Source organism: Petaurus breviceps, unplaced genomic scaffold, assembly GCF_028583685.1.
Source record: "Petaurus breviceps papuanus isolate PSGF00001 unplaced genomic scaffold, PetGlider_PUasm1.0 174, whole genome shotgun sequence".
Lineage (NCBI taxonomy): Eukaryota > Metazoa > Chordata > Mammalia > Diprotodontia > Petauridae > Petaurus > Petaurus breviceps.
The window spans coordinates 23,670,247-23,685,019 of record NW_027185761.1 but is presented as its reverse complement, the minus strand read 5'-3'; the positions used below and the strand labels follow the sequence as shown (position 1 = coordinate 23,685,019).

The following is a 14,773-nucleotide window of genomic DNA, read 5'->3' as shown; positions in this document are numbered from 1 at the left end:
CACACATACACACACTGAAAAAGGAAAAGAAAACCCCTGAAATGCTTAAAGAATAAACAGGTAAGCAAAACAACTTTGGTGACATTATAGTTTCAGACCCTTCATACACATTCACACACAGAGAGACATCCACACACCCCTCACCACCACAATACAAAAACATTCCCTGAAGGCTGAAGAGCTAGGTTTGATTGCAGGCAACATGGAAATTCAAGGGCCAAAGCTCAGTTTTAAGTGGTCCCTGAGTACTAAACACCTTTACAACAAGCTGGGGAAATATGGTGTGGGTGCCCTAGAAGGCAGCACTCTCCAGTGGATAGGGCACTGGGAAGACCCAGGTTCAAATGCCACCTGCTAACTCAAAGTCCGATGCTCTTGTAACAAACTGAGACTGATATATTCATCTAATCTTAGTGCAAATCTGCAAAGAGAGGATGTGGGAAAGGATATAGCAGCTGTTTGTGAAAATGAAGTGCTTTTACTACCCTCCCAGTCTCCCAAGACCAAGAAAAAATTAGTCAGTTGTGTTCCATTACAAAAAGTTTTGCCTCTCTCCTCCAAGAGAAATGCCTCAGTACTACTAAGGATGTTATTTCTTTGTACCTTGGACAGCTGCCATGAGAAGCCCAGGAACCAATTACTTCTTGTTCCTGAGTAGAAAAAGGGAGGGAGAGAAAAGGTGCAATTGTCCATTAGTCAAAAGCATTTATTAAGCACCTATTATGTTCCAGGCATAATGCCAGGCTCTGGAGATATAAATAACAACTACTCTCAAGGAGCTTACATTCTAACAAGAGAGACAACAAAGATGTAAGTTAGAAATGAGAAAAGTACATCAATCAAACAAGTGTTCCTTCATTCAGAAAAGAATATGTATTTCACAAAACCACAGATTTTGAATAAAAAGGGACCTCAACACTCATCTAGTTGAACTCATACTCCAAAGGCATCCACACTATAACATACCTGAGTCGTCGTCCAACCTTTGCTTCAAGACCTCCAAGGAGAAACTCACCACTTCTCTAGGTTGAAACCTATTCCACTTTTGGATAGCTCTAATTGTTAGGAAATTTCCCCGGACATCAAAGTCTAAGTTGGCTGTTCTGCAACCTCCACTTCTTGCTTCTAGCTTATCAGGCACTGACTGCATGCTGTGTTCTCTATCAAGTCAGTCAAACACTTTCTCTAAATGGTGAATGCCCCTTAGATTTCTTGAGGGAGGCTCCCATGTGACCCCCAGCATCTTGCTTCCCTGTGCTGTGGAGAAGACCAAGCAGATACCAATCCCTATCTTTGAAAATATTCAGATTCTAAGATAGAGAAAAGGTCCTGTCTGAGATCATGATTATCTCATACATTTGATCAGCAAACATTGGCTATTTGCAGAGTACTGTGCTAGGCATTGGAGGTTATGCAGACTTTAGCTTAAGATACTTTCCTGCTCTCATGAAGCTTCTAGTCTATTAGGTGGATAAGATGAACACACAGGTAACTATAATGCACAATATCACATGGTAAATGCATTGGAGTTATAAAACCAAGTGCCATTCAGACCAGTTTTCTTTGGCTCTGGGATTAGTCCACTTAGCCCAACAACCCTCAGCACTTAGATGTAATTAACATAGGATGCTAGTTCAGGAAGGGATCACAGAAGAGAAAAGGATAAGACAGGAAGGAATCACAAAATATGGAATGCTGAAAAATTAGAATGGCCCTAAGAACACCGATGATCCAAGCTAAGAAATGAAGTCTTTCATTTTACACAGGAGGAACACGATTCCTAGAGAGACAAAGTGGCTTGATCAATGTCACACAGGTATTAACTAATAATTAAGAGGCCAGTGGATAAATTGAGAAACAGTGTTGGATAGAAGAGTGCATGTGGTATAGGGAAAAGAGTATTGAATTCAGAGTCAGAAGACCCGAGTTCAAATTCTGGCCCTGAGACTCATTCCCTATATGGATCTGGATCTCATCTTTTCCTCTCTGTCCTCATTTTCCTCATCTGTATATAGAAACTGACCCCTCCCTCTCATACATAAAGTCCCTAGAATAACCCAGGGTCAGGATACTCTGTGGGTCACTATGTACTCAAAATTATATTTTCCAAGCCCCCAACACTGTGGTTACTTCTTTTTTTTCCTAATCAGACAAAGGATACAGTCCAAAGCAAAGGCAGCTTAACTAGGTGATCTACTCAATTTAACACAGGACTTAAGTTCAGGAAGACTTGACTCTTTCAAATCCTGCCTTAGAGGACATATAACTTACTAACTTAGGCAAGTAACTTCTGCATCTGTAAAATGGGGACAATATTAGCACCTATCTCACAGAATTTTTGTGAGGGTCAAATGAGATAATGTATGTAGACACTCTGAAAACCTTGCAACCATAGAAATGCTGGCTGTTATTATTATTATTATTGTTAACAAAATAGCATATTTAAGAAACGTTATAGGAAAACATCCTCCGCCTCATAAAGTAAGGACATACTCTCTCACCATCACTAAGGAGAGTGAGCATGAACAGAGATCACACTGGGTGGGGTATACCGGTGTCATAGAGTGTGACAATAGTCTTCTGGGGATGTCATTCTGCTGCTCCCACTGGGCCTGTTCCCCACTAGGCACATCATGTCTGCTTGGTGTTGCTTCAGGCTACCAGCTATTGGGCTTTGTCTAGAGACACCTGCTGGCCCTCTCAGCACCAATATGTTAGGAGAAAGGAAGGTTAACAGGCTTGTCACTATACATAGCAGTCAAAAGCCCGGCACAGTGCAACCAGGCTAAGACTTGTCTTTTCCTTTGTTGGTTTTTTTTTTTGCTTTTTTTTGGGAGGGCAATTGGGGTTAAGTGACTTGCCCAAGGTCACACAGCTAGTGTGTGTGTGTGTGTGTGTGTGTGTGTGTGTGTGTGTTAAGTGTCTGAGGTCAGATCTGAACCCAGGTCCTCCTAACTCCAGGGCTGGTGCTCTATTCACTGCACCACCATCCTTGTCTTTTCCTTTGGATCCCTATGTTTGGGTAGAGAAGGCAGTCCACTATTCCAGAAAACAATCTCATTTAGTGTTAGATATTCCCAATATCCTCTTTGATTGACCAGGCAACTGGACCAGGACAAAGGGTAGGCTAAGGAGACAAGGTTAATATTCTCTACCCAACCAGCACACATTCCTGCTATTACTATACATATTTTCCATCTCTGGTGTTATATTTTGACCAATGAAAAACCTAACTGTCTCTGTCCTTGTAAAATAGAGTCGGGTAGGAAGGGCTGAACTGTATAGTTTCTAAGGGCCCTTCCAGTCAATCCTGTAATTCTACATCATAGCCAAGACAATCCTGTAGGAATCAGTCAAAGATACCCTATGAGGGAGTGGGAGCCCTAACAAACTTTGCAATTTTGCTGAGGGCCCAGCCCTGGCTGAATGTGACTCTCTAGATAATTGTGAGAAGAAGCCAGACCACCTGCAAGACATGGGGGGGGGGGGGGGGAGAAGGAGTGTACATGCCATCTCCCGATGTTTTCTTTCCAGTGTTTACTTTCAGGGAAAGTTGCTGACTGAGAAAAGGAAGCTGAGCTCATGATTAACAAACCATTTTATGTAAATATAGTAGTTCCCACCCAGGAGAGGCTCCTTTCCAAGATGCAAAGGCTGCCTGCCTCCTGGCCATGGTCCTGGCTCTGAGGGGAAGGCTGAGAGGCAAAAGCTTCAGTCAGAGCCCTGGGCTGAAAGCCATATTTGACTTAGGGTCAGAAGAGCCGAGTTCAAGGACTAGATCTGAAATTCACTAGGTGTGTGAAGTTCACATAGCCTCTCTGGGTCTCTATTTCTTCACTTGGAAAATGAAGATAATAAATGCATTACCTCCTTCACACTGTTGTTGTGAGGAGACCTTAGAATGATATAAGGCTGTACATTATTGATTTTTTTAGGCTAGATATTTAGGGTTTGGATATTGGTGGAGCACAAGAGGCATGAGTTAACCCCATACACACAACACCGGCAAAGGTTGTTGCAAAGAAAAGAAGTTTGGGTGCAGAGCTAAGACAGTTTGAGTTAACTCCTCCACTAATCAAATTAATCTGGGTCCTAGCTGGGGCCCTTTTAAAAAAGAAAAACATAAAAGCGGTTTTTAGAACTTTGGAGGAGAGCTCCTGAGATCGCAGAGAATCTCCTTGCCAGGGTCTTTTATTTTTCTGAACTGTTTTTAATTTTTTTGGAAATTACTTCTCCATGAGGTTATTGAAGATTTTTTTAGTAAAAGGACAAATGCCTGTGCTCTGAGTAATTCATTATACCAGCTGCAGAACAGAGACCTGGAAAGATCTATGATTTCACTGGGGTAGGGAGGGAACTCCCAGAGGGGAAAGCCCTCTGCCAATGCAGATCAGCACCTGTCACACAATATATGAACTGGCTGGGAGCTGCTGCAACCCTAAAAGTAAAGGGACTTTTCTAGAGTCTCACAGCCAGCCTGTGTCGGAGGTGGTGTTTGGTCTTCCTGATTCCGAGGCTGGCTCATGCATAGTAGTGATGATGATGATGCTTGCTTCACATGCCATCTTTTGTTTCTTACAACTTTTAAAAAACACCTTTTGTTTATAAATACCCAGTGGGTCATAACCATACTGCAACACACTCATTTGTTCTCAAAAATCACTTTTTTTAACATGTTATTTTTTTAAACCAATGGACTTTTGTTGTTGCAAGCCTGGAAGGTCACAAATAACTGGAAGGGCAATTGGAATTTTGAAGAGAAGGCATGATAGACATGAAAAAAGTAAGCCTAGATCTGATGAAATAAACAGGACAAGAGGTTATATACTCACCAAAGGTGTTTACCTTGGGCTGTTATGGGATATGTTGTGTTCAGAGTCCAAATAGAAGAAGGATTTCATATAAACTAGGAAGTTTGCCACCGCTTCGCATCACATACAAGCATGGGACTGAAATCAGTCACTCAGTCATGTCCAGCTCGTCATGACCCTGTGGACACCGGGTCCTTCTGTCCTTCACCATCTCTTGAAGGCTGTCCAAGTTCACATTCATTGCTTCCATGACATCTATACATCTCATCCTCTGCCATCCCCCTTTCATTTTACCTTCAATCTTTCCCAACATCAGGGTCTTTTTCCAATGGGTCCTGTCTTCTTATTATGTGGCCAAAGTATTTTGCAGACGTTCCTAAATGAGATCCTGAATGACCCCAAAGAGGTCAGTCAATTCACAAGCATTTATTAAACACCTATTTATGACCAGCATTCTGCTGGATGGTGGAGCTAATCAGAAAGAAGGAAACAATCTCTCCCTGGAAGGAGTTTACATTCTAATGGACTTTGGTCAAGCTGAGTGTCCACAAATGAAGCATAAGCCCAAGTAGATAAAGAATACAAATTGCCCAGATTACTATAGGTAGTTGAATGGACAACCCTTGGAATGGACGTATCTTGGATGGACACCATGCGCAGATGGACAATGACCTGGGCCCAAAATTGAGAGAAAGATGAACTTCTGGACATTTGGGAAATGATGCAATGCTTTTAATGACCTCAAGTATTTCTCTCTAGACAAAGGCCTTTCTTCTGAACACTATTCTAATGATGCAAATATGGCTCTGAACTATGAAGTAATGTAGCTATGAAGAATTCAAGGACAGGCGACTCAAAGTCAATGAAGAAGGGGCAGCTAGGTGGCACAAGGAATAGAGTGCTGACCTTGGAGTCAGGAAGACCTGAGTTCAAATCCAACCATAGACATTTACTAGCTGTGTGACCCTGGGCAAGTCACTTAACCCTAATTGCCTCCCAAAAAAGGCAACAAAGAGACTCATGGTAAGCCTAAGTCAGACTGCAAGAAGATTACCTCAGAAGGAGCATCAAAGATATTATCAGAGAAAAGGCCTCAGGTAATGACAGCAAGGGATATATATGCATAGAGTTTGTCTACTTCATTAGTCTCTCTCAACTCAAAAATTCTGTGATTGTTGGGCAATCTGGAAGAAGATCGCCTGCATGTTGTATAAAACCCCTTGAGAAGGATTAATGAGATGGTATAAATAGGAAGGACCCAGGAGGACATGAAGGCAAAGGGTTGGCTGCCAACAATCTTTGGAGAGATTACCCACATCTTGGGATCACAGTTCAATTGAAGTATCTAGTCCCCTATCTCTTTAACTCTATAGCAAACCCCGAAGTCTTTGTGAAAGAGAGAGTGATTGACTGCAAGGCTAACCATCACGCATTAGCGGTGTCTCTCTCTGATTCTGCCCTCACAGCTTTATAGGTAGTACCAATGAGATTCCCTCACACCTCCACCTCCCGTATTTCAGTAACAAAATCTCCTTGCACGGCATTCCTGAATTCTGTGCCATGGCAGTGTTCTTGTGAAAATATGGTGCATTCATCACCAAGAAACTCATCACACCCTCATCAATGCCATCCACACCCTCCAATGCTTCTGCTCCTCTCGCTGGAGGACTGGAGGGAGAAGCAAAAGACTCCTCCTGTGGCCTCCCCTCACAGAGGACTTGAAATTCCAGTCACCTCTTAATTTGTCACCAGCTTCTCTGCCTCATTTCAACTTCATTATCCACATGCCCTTCTGGCACCTTCCCCTTTTCAGCTTCCTTTTTGTGTTTTCTTCCCCCATTAGATTGCAAGCTCCTTTAGGACAGGAAATATCTTCCTTTTTCTTATTTGTATGCCTAGCACTTAGCTCAATGCCTGGCACCTAGTAGGTGCTTAATAAACATTTATAATATTGTACTGCATTCGCCCATCCCACCTTCCTCCACCCCCACCCCCAATCTATCCTTCTAATATTTCTGCTTGATCTTTGATCCTAGGCTCTGAAAAATTCCCTGCCTCCCAGGCTGTCAGCTAATTCAAGGCATCATTTCGATTCAATTCAACAACAATTTATTAATCATCTACTATGTGTCAAGTCCTCCACTAAGTATTGAAGATACAAAGACAAAAGTCCTGAGATATCCCAGCCCTCAAGGAGCTTATATTCCATTAACTATTAACTCAGGAATAAAAATGGTAATGTTGGGGCGGCCAGGTAGCACAGCGAGTAAGAGCACCAGCTCCAGTGTCGGGATGACTTGGGGATCGAATCCGGGCGCAGATACTTAGCACCACACCCAGAAATAACTGGCTGTGTAAACTTGAGCAAGTTACTTAACCCCGATTGCTTTAAAAAAAAATGGTGGGGTGGCCAGGTAGCACAATGAGTAAGAGCACCGGCTCCAGTGTCAGGATGACCTGGAGATCAAATCCCGGGCTCAGACACTTGGCACCCACCCAGAAACACCTGGCCGTGTAACCTTGAGCAAGTTACTTAACCCCAATTGCTTAGGGGCAGCCAGGTGGCTGAGTGAGTAAGAGCACCGGCTCCAGTGTCGGGATGACCTGGAGATCAAATCCTGGGCTCAGATACTCAGCAGCACCACACCCAGAAATAACTGGCCGTGTAAACTTGAGCAAGTTACTTAACCCCGATTGCTTTAAAAAAAAAAAAATGGTAATGTTTCAGGTGAGACCCAAAAGAATGCTGAATTTGGAGCTAGCAACCTTGATTCAAAATCCAGGTTTTGATACTCATTTTTCTAGCCTATCTGTGTGACCTTGGGCAAGTCCTTTTTCCTCCAAACTACAGTTGGAAAGGATAGACGAATTAGATTAAATGTTCCCTAAAGTGATTTCAGGTTCTAAATCTATGGATCCTGTGAGTATGGGAGGTCCTACTACAGGAAGCTGTTTGCACTAACAGGAGCAGTCTCATCTTCTCTCCACCCTCTGGGCTTTCTTGGAAGGTTCTCTTGGAAGGCCTTTTGTAAGTATTATTAAATCTGTATTCAAAAGTATCTAATCCCAGAGGCCTAATCCTGGCCCCAAGGTTTCTGAATAACCCCAGATTAGGTCACAACCACTTATATGGACTTTCTATGGCAAACAGATGTCTTGACAAGACACCAACATAATTGTTTCAGCAAACCAAAAGTATTTAGTCCCCTATATGTCTGATTTTGAATGGACCATAAACTGGGCCCAAAATTAAACAGAAGGAGGAGAGCTGGTTGGATTACTTTGGAGAAGTTGCAAAGTTATTTTATGGCTCCAAACTTTTCCCTCAAACAAAAGTTCCTTTTTGTAACACCAGTTTTCTGCCAGTATTATATAGCCCAGTGCCAGCACATTGGCTTTATGCCAGTTTATGGGAGACGATGTACAAGGGTAACATCATCTGGGCTGAGATCTGTATCTCATTGGAGATCATTGGAGAGGATGCCTCCATTAAAGAGATGATGGTTCCTTAACAACTTTAAGAGAGAGCCTCTGGAGCATGCTGACATGCAGGCGTCTTTAAGGAAAAGATTCTTTGATCCCAAAGGCCTGGAAAAATCACCTTGAAGAGGTCCACACTGAAGTAAGAAGGAAGCAGAAGAGTTTATTCTTCCCCAGGGGAGTGTTACACATTTGAATGCTAGCTGAAGATACAAAGACAAAAGTCCTGAGATATCCCAGCCCTCAAGGAGCTTATATTCCATTAATTATTAACTCAGGAATAAAAATGGTAATGTTGGGGTGGCCAGGTAGCACAGCACAACCCTGCCTGGCTGAGCAAGAGCAGAAAATATTATCTGAGACTCATGGTTCATCCAGACTTTGCCAGGAATTTGCTGTGGGTCCTTAGATGAGTCATTTCCCTTTCTGGACCTGTTTTCTTCTCTGTAACATGAGGGAGCTGGACAAGAGGATCGCTAAAATCCCTTCCAGCACTAGCAATCTGGGAATCTAAGACCAAACATGATAGGAGGAAGTGCTGGTGCCACCAGGGTATGTGGGAGTTTGACGAGCCCTCTTCCCTATTCCTGTAGTCCCTACTACAGGTCCTTATTACACTCTCCCTGACCTAGTGCAATAGTCTTCCTGCCTTAATGCTATTTACTTATTTCAGAAATTATTTCCAGTTTATTTGAGAGAGAACTGTGTGTGTATACACATATATATAGCTTGTGTGTGCATGTATGTGTGTATATGTTATACATAGACACATAAATACACACACATTGTTCACATATGTTCCCTCCCATTGGACTGCAGACTCCTTGAAGCCAGAAACATTTTTTGCCTTTCTTTGTATCTCTCCACTTAATCCAGCGCTTGCTGTATGCATGGGTCTGGCCTTACTACACCTCCACTGAAAAACCTTCAATAGCTCCCTTTGGTCTACCAATTTAATTTTTTTTTTCCTGGTATTCAAGGTTCTCCAGAAACTAGAGTCTCCTCCATTCTCTAGTCTTCTATTACTCTCCTACAAGCACTCAATGCTTTAGCCAAACTTCCCCTCTCCCCTCAAATACATCCTGCCCTTTCTACTATATCTTGGCCCCATTTTTATTTTCTCTCCCTCTTTTAACATGTTGATATACTCCCCATACCTTTAAAGCTCAAGTCAAGTATTGGCTTTTCCAGTGAGATTTTCCTGACTTCCCTAATAGGTAATGACTTTTCCCTTGGACCTTACACTATACCTTGGTCTCTGATTTTCTAATGCATATATTATATAAAACTTTGTATTACAGTTAGCTGAATTGTTGTCCTGTTCCCCCTACTGGTTCTATGAGAACAACCATGAGGACAATTGTGAATTACCTAAACTTTGTCTCTGTCCCCATGCTTGGTCACAGGACTCTGAATGAAATAGGCGTTTGAGCATTTGTTGTATTAAGGTATCAGAGCATTATATTGTATTACATGATTTGAGAGTACCTAAACTTTGTCTCTGTCCCCATGCTTGGTCACAGGACTCTGAATGAAATAGGCGTTTGAGCATTTGTTGTATTAAGGTATCAGAGCATTATATTGTATTACATGATTTGAGAGTCTCTAGGAAGGCCTCTCTGCCCAAACTATCTCCCTAAGGGTCTTCCCCTCTCAGACTGATTCTTTAGAGAAGGCAAACCAAGCCATCTTTTGCCTCAATTCTTACTTAGCCTTTAATCACTGAATGGGTGTTGCCTCAGATCAACTGAGACCTGGGAAAGACCTTAACTTAAAAAAGCCAGGGTCTCCCATTGCATCCAAGGCCATTTCCAGTTGTCCTGACCTATGTCTTGCTACTGATGGCTCTGAAGGAAAGAGTGAGGCTGGTGACTTTGCACAGTTCTCCTTCACTTAAATCCAATTGGTTTATAAGTGAAGACATTGCGTCCTGATGTCATTGGTCCTCTTCAAGAACAAAAGATGAACAGCAACAAACAATATCTCCCTAGCCTCAATAGATGGACTCACTGTTCACAATCTCTTCTGCTTTGTGGCTTCATCGCCTGGCCCCAACCTATCCTCCCATTTTTATTACATGTTATTCCCCTTTGTACATCAGACTGACATTAGATTATTCTTCACACATAAATCACCATCTCCCATCGCCAAACTTTTGCACTGGCCATCCTGGAATGTACCTTCTCCTTGCCTCTCTTAGAATCCTTAGTTGCCTTCACAACTCCACTTGAGCAACATGTTCTACATGAGGTATTTGCTGGTCTCATCCAGCTACTAGCTCCTCCTCTCACCAAATTATCTTGTAAATCTGTGTATCCTTATTTGTGTACATCCTGTCTCCCCCAACTAGATTACAAACTCCTTGTGGGCAAGAACTATTCACTTTGGTCTCAATTACCTTGATCCCAATTAAATTGGTTCAAGACATTTGGCTTCTGGAGAGTCAATCGGTTATCATTTGGACATTCAGACCACGGAGCTCATTAGAACAATCACATAACCTCATACAAATCATTTGGCCTCTGCAGGACACAATTTCCATATGAGTGATGTTACCTTGCTTTGTGAGAACAAAATGGAAAAACATATCTGAAATCTAGATATGATCATACAACCGCAGGATTGATTTGGGGCATTCTTTCCCTGTATCTGGATCTGTATCTGGGTCTCTGTGGGCATGGTGGAATAAATAAAGCTCAAATTATATCTCAGATATTAACCATTAAGTCACTTTTTTGTAGGGCATTTGACCATGAGTGCCTCAGTTTCCTCCTCTGTAAAATAAATATGATAACATTCTCAAATCTAAAATAAAAGGATCATAGATTTGGAACTGGAATGGAACTTAGAAGCCATCTAATATACACACACCCATCTTACAGATGAGGAAACTGAGGCCCTGCCAGTTGCCAAAAGTCATATCACCAGTATATATCAAAAGTAGGACTTGACCCTAGGTCTTTCTGACACAGAGACCAACTCTCTATCTATGTATCTATCTATATATGCCTTTTCCAAAGTTTGTATCTCCTCCAATGCTGACTAAGATGTTCTACACACAGTACGTGCTTTAAAAATGTTTCTTGGGCGGCTAGGTGGCACAGTGAATAGAGCACCAGTCCTGGAGTCAGGAGTACTTGAGTTCAAATCCGGCCTCAGACACTTAACACAAAAACTAGCTGTGTGACCTTGGGCAAGTCACTTAATCCCAATTGCCCTGCAAAAAGCAAAAAAAAATTAAATTAAAAAATAAAAATATTTCTTATTGTCTTCTCCCTTCCTAGGTATTTTCATGAAATTAGAATTAAGATGATGAAATTACTTCCTCCCAATTGAAGGCAGGAAGAGGTCTTGTTGAAACAGGCTAGAGACTTGGAGGAAATGAGACAACCACAGAGATGATTTCAATAAAAACCATTTTTACCTGAAATATTCAGATAACAGAAAAGGTCCCTTGGCCTCAGTCATTTCAGGAATGAACCTTGTTCTCATCTGTTCACATTGACACAATTATTGTCCATCAGAAGAACAGCAGCCACTTCACTTTAGGGTCTGCATAGCAAGAAATTATGCAGATAAAATAATAGAAATCATGAGCTATTTTTAAAATATTTCATCTTGAAGATGAGTCTGGGTGCACCTGGGTTGGATTTTAGATTCATAGCATTTCAGTGCTGTCAGGGACTTTAGCTACCAGCTAATTCAATTTGAGAGATGGTGACATTGAGACCCAAGGAGGACAAGCACCTTATACAAAGTCACACAGCTCTAATGGCAAAGCAGTTTGCTTTGCAGTTGAATTGCTATTGAATCCAGGTTTCATGGTCCAGAATCATCCATTTCTGTGCCCCTGGAAATTAACCATAATTGATGCCAATATCGCTTTCAGTTTACAAAGCACTTTAAATGCTTTATCTCCTGTGGTTCTCACAATAACCCCATGAGGTGGATACTCTAGAGATAAGACTTCTAAGAAAATATATTCAGAGAGGGTAAGTGCTTTTCCAATGGCACATCCAAGTGTCAGAAGTGGGATTTAAACAGAGGTCTTCTTGACTCCCAGTCTACAATTGGATCCACCACGCCAAACTGTCTCTCTTCACTCAAGCACTTTCTAAACCAGTAAGAGGAAATGCAGGGGTGATTTGCTATTTTCCATTAGGAAGTAAAAAACAAAAACAAAAATTCTGCTTAATGTCAATGATAGTCCATCATAAGTATACATTCATTTTGTTTGGTTTTAATGTTTGTCTCAAAGCACAACTTGAAAGTGCTTTTGGAAAACAGATTGACTGGAATGAGGAGCAATGGGGGAGGATGTGAAGAGGCAGATTTAGACTGGATATAAAGAAAAACTAATTAATAATTGGAACTGTCCAAACATGGAATGGGCTGCCTGGGAAGCAGCACATTCTCCCTTCCTGGATGTCTTCGAGCAATAGATGAATGAAGATTTAAAGAGCATGCTTGGTAAGATAAGCCATTTGAAAGTAGAGACTATTTTATTTTTCATTTGTTTGTTTGAAGTTGTATCCACAGTACCTAGAAGAGTGCCTGACATAGAGTGTGTTAAATAAATGCTTGCTTATCGATTTGAGTTACAGGTTGGGCTAGACAGTCTCTTGAAGGTCCTTCCAATTCCAAGATTCTGTGATTCAGGAGCAAAGCAACTCTTCTGAACCCCTTGGGATTGTGAAACAAAGCACTTGAAACTCTGTGTCCACATAAGACAGGCAGGATAGAATGCATGTTGGAACTTTCCAACGAATGAGTCATCTGCAGTCTACCCCAGCATCAGAATGTCAGAATATATCAGAATAACCTCAGGTAGATGTCTACCAGGGTCCAATTCATAGCTAAGTCAGTGCTGATGGTGGTAGAGAGGCAGCCTTCATCCAATGCTCTGATGTTCTCAACAGATAGTCCTTTGCAAGGACATTTTTGGAAGTGAAAACAATGCTCAGCAACAAAAGAACCATATGGTTACAGGTGTTTTTGTTTAATTATTTTTCAGTCACGTCCAACTCTCCATGATCCCATCTGGGGTTTTCTTGGCAAAGATCCTGAAATGGCTTGCCATTTCCTCCTCCAGTTCATTTCACAAATGAGGAAACTGAGACAAACAGGGTTAAGTGACTTACCCAGGGTCACACAGCTAGTAAGTACCTAAGGCTGGATTTTAACTTGTAGAAATGAGTCCCCCTGATTCCAGGTTGGGCACTCTATCCACTGCACCACCTAATGATTACACATATCCCTACAAAGTATGCTGTTCATTCAACAAGTATTAATAAAGTGCCAACTATGTATGAAGTACAGTACACAACCTTGGAGATACAGGAATAAAAGTGAAACAATTCCTACCCTTACAGAGCTTATATTACACTGGCGGGGGGGGGGGAGGAGAGGAGAGGAACAGGTGAAAGGCACAAAATTTTAAGGAATGTAAACATATTTGTATACATACATATATATACACACACGTATATGTAGATAAATATTTTGTATGAATATATCGTTTGAGGAGGGGAAGAAAACCATTGGCTAGTGGGATCAGGTAGATTTCCCATAGAATGTGGTTCCTGAGTTGAAAAAGGAAACTTGGAGCTCTAAGAAACAGAGGTAAGAAGGGAGTACATTCCAGGTATAAGAGATAACCCATGTATTGGGGTCAGAAATGGAATATCAAGGGGCTACTAGGTGGTGCAGTGAATAGAGCACCGGCCCTGAAGTCAGGAGTACCTGAGTTCAAATCTGGCCTCAGACACTTAACACTTACTAGCCGTGTAACCTTGGGCAAGTCACTTAACCCCAAGTGCCTTGCCTTCCCCCTTCCAAAAAGAAAAAAAATAAAAAGAAATGGAATATCAAATTCATGGAACAGAAAGCAGACCAGTTGGGCTGGAATCGACCATGTAAAACAAAATGTCTAGTAAGGTAGAATGGACTGCAAATGCCAGACTAAGGAGTTGGTGGTTTATCCTGGAAGCAACAGGGAGTTGCTGATGATTCTTAGGTTGGAGGAGTAACGTGGTCCAACCTATGCTTTATGAATATCACTTTAGAAGCTACAAGGAGGATGAATAATAGAGGGAAGAAACTGGAAGCAAAGAGGCTTTTAGGAGGCTACTGCTATTGTCTGGGGGAGAGGTAATAAGGGAGCAAACAAGGAGGATGGTCGTGTGAATAGAGAAGAGATAAATGTGGGACAACTAGGCTGCACAGCAGATAAAGCACCAGTCCTGGAGTCAGGAGGACCTTGATTCAAATCTGGCATCAGCCACTTACTAGCTGGGTGACCCTGGGCAAGTCAGTTAACCCCAACTGTGAAGAGGAAGAATAAGAAAAAGGGGGAGGAGGAGGAGGAGAAGGAGAAGGAGGAAGAGGAGAAGGAGAAGGAGGAGGAGGAGAAGGAGAAGGAGGAGAAGGAGAAGGAGAAGAAGAAGAAGAAGAAGAAGAAGAAGAAGAAGAAGAAGAAGAAG

At 41.9% G+C, this 14,773-nt stretch overlaps 1 protein-coding gene across 10 annotated transcripts in view; it reads left to right on the top strand.

Annotated features, from left to right (window-relative positions):
* Positions 1-14,773, top strand: part of HRH1 (histamine receptor H1) — a 127,589-nt gene that overhangs the window by 50,706 nt on the left and 62,110 nt on the right. The window contains exon 1 of one of the 10 annotated variants that reach the window (XM_069083944.1): positions 11,692-13,449. The exons of the other annotated variants lie outside the window; for them this stretch is intronic. The gene's annotated coding sequence lies outside the window, so the exon portion shown is untranslated. Of the gene's footprint in view, positions 1-11,691; positions 13,450-14,773 lie in introns of those variants that run through there. 10 annotated transcript variants of the gene reach the window in all.